The following is an 8383-nucleotide window of genomic DNA, read 5'->3' as shown; positions in this document are numbered from 1 at the left end:
TAAATTGATTTTTTTTAAATGTCCTTCGTTATCAGGTGAATTTAAAAAATAAAACAAAGAGTTCAGTATTAACCATTTATAACAATAACCCATACTTTAAAAAGGAAATGGGATTATCTTCGGGCTCCTTTTTAATTGAATGATATGTAATAGAGTCCACTTGAACCGACCAGACAGGTGTTTAAACCATGCAAATTGGCCTCCAGCCTGTTCTTAATGAAAACACGGCTTCTGCCCTTTTTTCTGATATTAATGACAAAAATACATGTAAACAAGATTTATTTACAATTCATAAAAGATACATTCAAATTCTTCTTTTAAAACTTGTAGTTACATTTGATACATGTACATGCTTTAACTTATATGCTCCTTATTACTTAATTATCATCAACTTCAATGTTATTTCTAACTCAAGGAAACAACAATTTTGTTCATATTTCATATACATTAACATTCCATATTTTTTTATCATGTGTTGTAATTGCCATTCACAGCCAGTGTACACTAGCCCTAATTTGGTCTATCCCCCTATCACAATGACTGCAAAGACAAGTACTGCCTAAAAATGTAAAACATAATAAAAATGATCATTTTCATTAATATATATAAATATAATGTTCATTGTAATTCAGTACATGCACTGGAGCATATTTCCAAAATTCAAAATTCATTCTGGAAAGATGATACATGTACGTACTACAGACATATACAGTATGCTCAATATTTGTGGGTATGATTGCTTGTTTCACACCAAAACAGTTTTTTGCATGTACATCCATACTACTTGGAGAAGCTGAGTCCAGTGTTTTTTGACTGCTTAGTCACTTCAAATGTCTTATATGATTTTCTAATTCTAGTCTATTATTTTCTCTACACTTTAATTTAGAGAAAGTAGGTGGTAAATGTATTCCGTATTATTCCATAAAGCTGTATTAAAGAAAGTGGTGTATTTTTACCAAAACTTTTTAAAATTCTTACATTTTTATACTTAGAAGAAGGGAAAAATGTTAAAAAATGTATCAACTTAATTGCTGACTATTGTACTTGTGTGTTCCTTCTGGCTTATGCCACTAAATCATCTCCCTGAACTTATTCTACACTTCACAGCCTTCATCCTGAAAGTTAAAACAAGGATTTAACAGTTCCTTCATGTATAAAATACTTGGGCTTGTGTTTGACTGAGAAGTACAATCTGAATATAATTACACATATGCAGATAGTGTACATCAATCAATGCAAATACATGTACATTGTACATACACGTATAGAACAAAAACAATGAAACAGAAACCTTGATAATGTAACGTTGATAAAAACAAAAATATGATATTAATGTTTTATAGTAGTATAATGAGGTATTGAGTTTTTTTGCCCCCTTCAAATGTCTTGAGAGAATAACAGATTACTTAATGACCTGATGCATTATTCAGAATAAAATAAGGAGGAATGTCTATTGTTACTCATCGATTTTGCGAAGGCTTTTGATTCAACTGAATGGGATTTCATTAAAAAAAACACATCAAAATTTTAATTCTAGTGAATCTCTTTGCAACTAGGTCAATATTTTATCAAGGGGCAAAAAAAGTTGTGTGATAAATAATGGACACTTATCAAATTTCTTTGAATTAGAAAGCGGATGTCGTCAACGTGACCTTCTCTCACCTTACTTGTTTATAATTGGAGTTGAACTGTTAGCTATGAAGCTGAAATTAACATAAGGAGTACATTTGTACATGTGGCTAACTGTAAAACCACACTTAAGCCAATATGAAGTTGATACATTTTTATTTCTAGATGGTTGAGTTTCATCTTTAAGAGAATCACTAAAATGTTATTATTTTGCTTTGATATCTGGGCTAAGAACGAACACCTCGAAGACTAAAGTGCTATGGGTAGGTAGTAAAAAGTTTTCAAATTTGATCTTATGCCATGACATAAAACTTGATAGGTCATTTTCAAACTTTAGGTATCTTAGCATAGATTGTTCATTATAGTTAAGCCCTATGGTATTATTATATATGTAAGCTGACACTTCAGGGTAAAATCACTGTTGTGAGCCTTTTCTTTACAAAAGGTGAAGTTATTAGAAGTATCAAAGGATATTAACAATCCACAATGATCTATGTTTTCAAGTATACATTCCCGAGTAAAACCGTATGGAAGAACACTCTCAGCCATGCAATATATACCTTTGAAACTAGCGATTTGCAATCCCGAATGAACAATGATAATGATTTTATAAGATTCAAAGAAATCCAAAACAAATATGTCCCTGGACCTGTTTGGACTATTCCAAAGACGGCTTCTGAACTACGAGATTCATTCTATGTGTCAAAAATGATTACATGTCCACCTCAACAGCAACATAAACTTTGTGCGAAATGTGACAATTGCCACCACGACACAATATATCACAGTGTTATTGAATGTTCGTACACTGAACCATTACGGAATGCGTTCTGGAACAAAGTAATTGACAAAGACGTTAATCTGTTTGTTTATCTTGACAACCTTGAAAGCGAAATACTACTTTAAACAACGATGGGTAAAGTTCTCCCTGATGACAAATTTAGTGACTCAACAAAAGAGGAATTTTTGAGATTGTCATTTCATTTTCTAAGACTCATGAACATTTCATATCTTTCAGAGTGAATAATTTTAAAATGTCAGTTAGAATAAATTTATATTAAACTGTGCTGTATTGTACATACATTTTGTGATTATAATATATATTTTTGTCTTTTTCTCTATCTTTAAACTTATTAATTCATTAAATTATTCATTCAACTAGTCCTTATAAACTTTCAAGTCTTAAATTTTCAAAACTTTTGTTTCCATAACGAATATTGGTCTTTACGGAGAGTATTCATATCTTATTATAAATGACTTGAAGTCTTCATCGGCATTCATTGATATATATTTTCCCATGAGCATTACATATATACTATCACGGCTATTCCCTTCATAACCTTACAGTCGTCATGGACATTTGCATGAATGGTGCATGTACATTAATATGCGAGTTGAAACTGACTCATCTTTTCAAAACGAATTTTTTTTTTGTGTGTATGATCATAATGTTTTGAATATATATTTGTTGTATACTTATACCATGTTTATTGAATGTAAATCTCTGTAAAGAGGAAATAAAGATTATGATTATGATGATGATGAGCATAGCTTAAACAAAATCTGTCTCCTTATTAAAATGACAATTTGGTTAGCACATGTTCTATTGTACACTCACATGTTGAAGAATATAATATGTGGTGAGAAGAAAATAAAGTATTTAGGAAAAAAGGGTGAAATGCATTAATAACGTGGTTTATGCTTTATCATTATTTAAACCAAAACAATAAAAAATATGCAGTAGTACTTTAATATTTTGCATACAAAAAGTGACTAATGGTTTTACATCCTAACTTAGACTAGAGCTTAAAACCTTCTTTAAACATGTACAAATGTACGTGCACCAAGAATGAATCCTGGATACATGTATGTCATGAATGAAGGGGATATTAACATATTTTAAAAACATTTTATGGCAACCATTTTGGCATTAATTTCTGAAAATTGGCGAATAAACTGGCAGCTGGTGATTTTTCTGGCGGCAGAATTTTGAAAGCCAGAGAAGCCCCTGATTGGTGGTCACCTCGTCTTCGTTACCACCATTTTTTATATGAAACAAATGCCAATGCTTAAAATTGCTCCCCTCCGCCTTTGACTTGTATTACTAAACATTTTTAACCTTCGTTCAGCGTGATCAAGATCCAACATACCTGTATTAGGTCGATCAGCTTTGAAACTCTCTGCCATACTTTGATTTGATTGTAATCTTCTGCCTCAGACTAACATTGTAAACAATAACAACTGGAAAACTTCGCATTTTAAACTTAATCTTCCGTGCGCTTGCTTACCTTGTAAATGATAATAAGAATTACAAACACGATTAAAGAGCGTATGTGGCGCCCTCTTTAACAACACGTTATTAATTCAGCTATTTATTGATATCAATAAATGATTTAATAACATGTTAATAAATTGAACAATTTATTGATATAAATAATTAATTATCAACATGTTGATAAATATTTATTAACAAGTTGATAAATCATTTATTGATATTAATATATATTTATGAACAGGTTAATAAATATCAATAAATGCCAATTTATTGATATCAATAATTAATCCTTAATATCAATAATTCATTTATTAGTATCAATAAATGGGGAATAAATTCTACAACGGCTTGCCATATAGAGACTTGAGATATAGCATTGAAATTAAACGTGTGTCTAAAGTATTATTTTTGATACATTTCAACTATAAGATTGGAACTGAGTTATGGTATTGATATTGTTCCTACATTTACAAACAATACAAAATTATAATTTGAAATATGAAAAAGTAAACGCGCAACTAGCTAGCTCTCCCTAAAATCAAATGAATGTTCAATAACGTTTTCTAAGTAAAAATTATTCTATGTTACGTTATTTGATTTGATGACGCTTTTTGTTACACTATTTTCTCTTTAGAGTTTCGTTTCATTTACAGTTGATACTTTCCTATAAAACTACATGTACACGTTTGTTCGTCTAAATCCCCAGCTGCCTACATTACATGTTTGTCCGAAAAAAAAATCAAAATATAATTTTCGGAAAATACATCCTGACAAATTCTTGAGAATTGTCTTAACACTATCTAAATGATATTCAGTATAATATAACACATACTGATTGCAGTTGAGGTGGTATTTATGCACTAGATCACCGTTATCAGTCTCGTGTGATATTCTTCCTTCGTGAAATAATTTAGTACCAATGTAGTCATTCGCCGAGTCTATTCTGCATAGATATACATATCTACAAAATTTCACGAAATACCCCTGTCAAAAACACTAGTTTTAAACGTTTTAACACTGTACAATGCATCTTGAGCGGGATTATCTGTATCATGCTTAAATCCATGAATTTATAGGCAGATCACATTAATTGAGATGTCAACTGCATGTCTATGTCATAAGTTCTTTTTTGTATCGCGCTAGACTTCTTACAGTTAGGCTTCTGGAACAGGGCTAAGTTGCTACAAGATTGAAGTCATCACTACAGAAGTTTTATGGTCGCCACCATGAACTCGTGGATCGTTACGATGTATCCATTTGCACCATGAAAACTGATTTGTTCATCATGTCATAGTTTTCCTTTCATTTTACGTCTACCCCGGACTTGACTTTTTATGAGCAACTCGGCGGGTGTTTCTAGAAAAGCAGAGGACGCTTACCCTACCAGTGCACCTGGTCCATGCTTACAGTTTTTAGTGGAGACCTTGGAGTTGTTCATTTTGCTTTTGTTACTTTGAAAGTATGATTTTAGTTACTTTATGTTCTTTGTTGTGTATATCTGTTTTTCATGTTTGGGCTTTTTCCTTGGATTGTTTTCTTTTGATTTCCGCTAAAAGCATGGTTCCCTTGATTACTCTTTCATTTAAGCGATAGTAGTCAATGGCTGAACGTCAGTCAGTGATAAAGAATCTGATATTCATACCTTTTATATACGGTTCCACACATTGCCTTTACAATGTATAAATTATATGTAGCTTTTACTAACATTCTGCAAAGAAACAATTATTCACATTTATGAAATTCAAAATACATAACGTTTATTTTTTACTCTGGTTATGTAATAAAATATAAGAAATATTTTAAAAAATCTATATGAAAAATAAATAAAACTAAGAAATAATGGGCGACTATTAACATTTAAAATTTTCCTCCCTTTCCACATTTCAACACCCGGGTTAACGCGATATCATTAACACGGTACATATCGCTAACACGGTTGAACAAAAAACAAGACAAACCCGAACATGTTGTCAGAAAATGGTAAGTTTCTGCTATTTATTCATCACTTTTCAGGATAATTAATACGCCTTTCAACTTGCATAGGAATGCTTATTTGACCGTACATGTAGCACCGGAATCGATTCATTAACTTGCGAAAAACGACGTGTTAAACTAGGTACACCCCAAAAAAGACGTATTTTTTTCGTATATTTTCATCGATTGTGGAAGGGGAGAGGTAGGTTATGACAAATCAACACATTTAATATCTTCAACAACCATTTTACAACATTCCCTTAAAATGTCGTAGTCCAGATTTTACGGGTTAGGACAGTAATGGTACTCTTTTGAAACGTAGTGTTATGAAAACATGTGGCTTTTAACACGGTTATGAAAAAGCCGATGTTATCGCACACACCGGTTTTTTGTTATCGTTAACATTTGCATTTAACAACATGATACGGCTGAATTAAAAGCAAAGTATGACTGTTATGCGAAAATCAATGACATTTTTCTTACACAAAATGTTATGATACTTGTTCCTTAGTCACAAGATAGTACCGCAGCAAAAACCCATTAGACTTTTTTGGATAAAATCAACTGTTTATATTAGGTTCTCATAAAGCATGTTGCTATTGACTTTTCAGGTCATAGGTAGAGATTACAACAAAATATTTAGTACTTTTGTCTGTTCAATACCCTCAGAGATATTTCCTCGCTTCAAAAGATGAAAATGAAATTGGTGTATTGTAAGAACCGATGATGTTTTGAAAGATTTTGCTCAGTTCTGAAGTCATGGATCAAAAGTCACGGTCATAAAAAATTTATGACTAAAAGTTTTATTTAGCATCAGCATACCCCAAGGCATTATTAGGGGGTGGACAGGGGGTATACAGTTCCCGCCCCTTAACTCCCGGTTCCCGTCCCTCTAACTTCCGGTTCCCGTCCCCATCAACTCCGGATTCCTGTCCCCCTAACTTCCGGCACCCGTCCCCCTCAACTCCGGGTTCCCGCCCCCTTAACTCCCGGTTCTCCTGTCCACCCCCTCATTATTACTAAACTTGGTTTATTGTTAGTTTTCATAAATATCTCCGACACCTGCAGTGTTATAGGTTAGATCAAACAAGAACTTTAGGTTAAATAGCAAATCACTCCTGTAGATTCAACATACTTGAAGTTGAAACTGAGGTATTCATTTTGATACTCATTCATGCAAACATAAGATGAAGGTCCCTAAGGAACCAACTTGATAACTGGATTTAAAGGTAGGCTTTATCTTTGTTATAATCAGGGATAGTTTTCAAAGTGATTAACTTTGCTCTTACATTACGTTTTTCAGATATGAGTTTTAATGATGATTACAAAAACGAGATCGAAGCTTTTGATGGATCATTTCTAAATGTTTCTAGTATAGAGACAGTGGTCGAAAATGAAAACAGAAATTAAAACAGTTTTGAATGCAAGATATGTCATTGGAAATATGCCCATAAATCCAGTCTGAAAAGACATCTGAATAAGCATACATGCAATGCTGAACTTAAACTGTTATATCTGTCCCCAGTACTTTACTTCCGAAAATTTACTGGATGAGCATTGTACTAAAATCCATTGTCAAAGATTTCTTTGTGCTGACTGTGGAAAAAATTTCAAAACCGAAAACAGCCTAAATATGCACGCTGTTGAAGTTCATGGATACAACAATGACAAAATAAAAACATTTAGATGCCCATCTGAACGATGTGACAAGACCTTTGTACGAAGGCAACATTTCCAGTTCCATATGAATACTCATACTGCTGTTAAACCATATTCCTGCCCAAGTGGCAGTAGGAACTTCACGAGTGCATATCGTCAAAGACTACACGGGCAAGTATGCAGCGGAAAGGTTAAAATTACTTGCAGTACTTGTCATACCAAATTTACAGGTTTATATAAGTTTATATGGTTTATTATTCAAAAGTTCTTAACGTTTTAAAAAGGCTTGTCTCCCCTTTGTCCTCTCTCTTCTTTTATAGACATCACTTTACCATCAAAATGAAAAGACTCATATAAAATGAAAACCCTGTTTTTATGTCTGTGTCTGATTTTATAATATGAACAGTCACTGTAAATATAAACAACAAAAATATGGTTTACACATTCATACAGCCTTTGACGCTTGTTTCCCTTTATTCCAGTCATATTTATGTGTAACATTAATTTATATGTTAAACGACATGACTGGTAACAGTCTACAGATTTATTGTCCAGAAATAATATTGCGTTAACGATAACATTTTTGTAATGACAATCGGATTGCGCAATAACATCTACCGTGTTAAAAACCACATTTTTTCATTACACCACGATTCAAAAGAGTACCATTACTGTCCTTATCCGTGAAATCTAGACGCTGACATTTTAAGAGAATGTTGAAAAATGGTTGTTGAAGATATTAAAGGCGTTGACTTGTCATAACCTTCCTCTCCCCTTCGATGGCAATATACGAAAAAAATACGTCTTTTTGGGGGTGTACCTAGTTTAACACGTCGTTTTTCGCAA

General features: G+C 32.6%; 1 long non-coding RNA gene across 7 annotated transcripts; it reads right to left on the bottom strand.

Moving 5' to 3' along the window:
* Positions 1-292: 292 nt before the first annotated feature.
* LOC148620955 (uncharacterized) lies at positions 293-5783 on the bottom strand. 7 transcript variants are annotated; one of them, XR_015921045.1, is made up of 5 exons: positions 5547-5780; positions 4737-4865; positions 3780-3917; positions 1045-1115; positions 294-559 (listed from the first exon to the last, which is right to left on the bottom strand). It is a non-coding gene; the product is annotated as an uncharacterized LOC148620955 (long non-coding RNA). The 7 variants fall into 7 exon arrangements; XR_015921043.1 differs by having other exon boundaries at positions 979-1115; positions 5547-5779; XR_015921044.1 differs by having other exon boundaries at positions 1037-1115; positions 5547-5779.
* Between the last annotated feature and the right edge of the window lie 2600 nt (positions 5784-8383).

The sequence above is a fragment of the Perna viridis genome, chromosome 3 (assembly GCF_037379345.1).
Source record: "Perna viridis isolate PV_CMFRI_1.1 ecotype Kerala chromosome 3, ASM3737934v1, whole genome shotgun sequence".
Lineage (NCBI taxonomy): Eukaryota > Metazoa > Mollusca > Bivalvia > Mytilida > Mytilidae > Perna > Perna viridis.
This window is presented reverse-complemented; position numbering and strand designations above follow the sequence as displayed.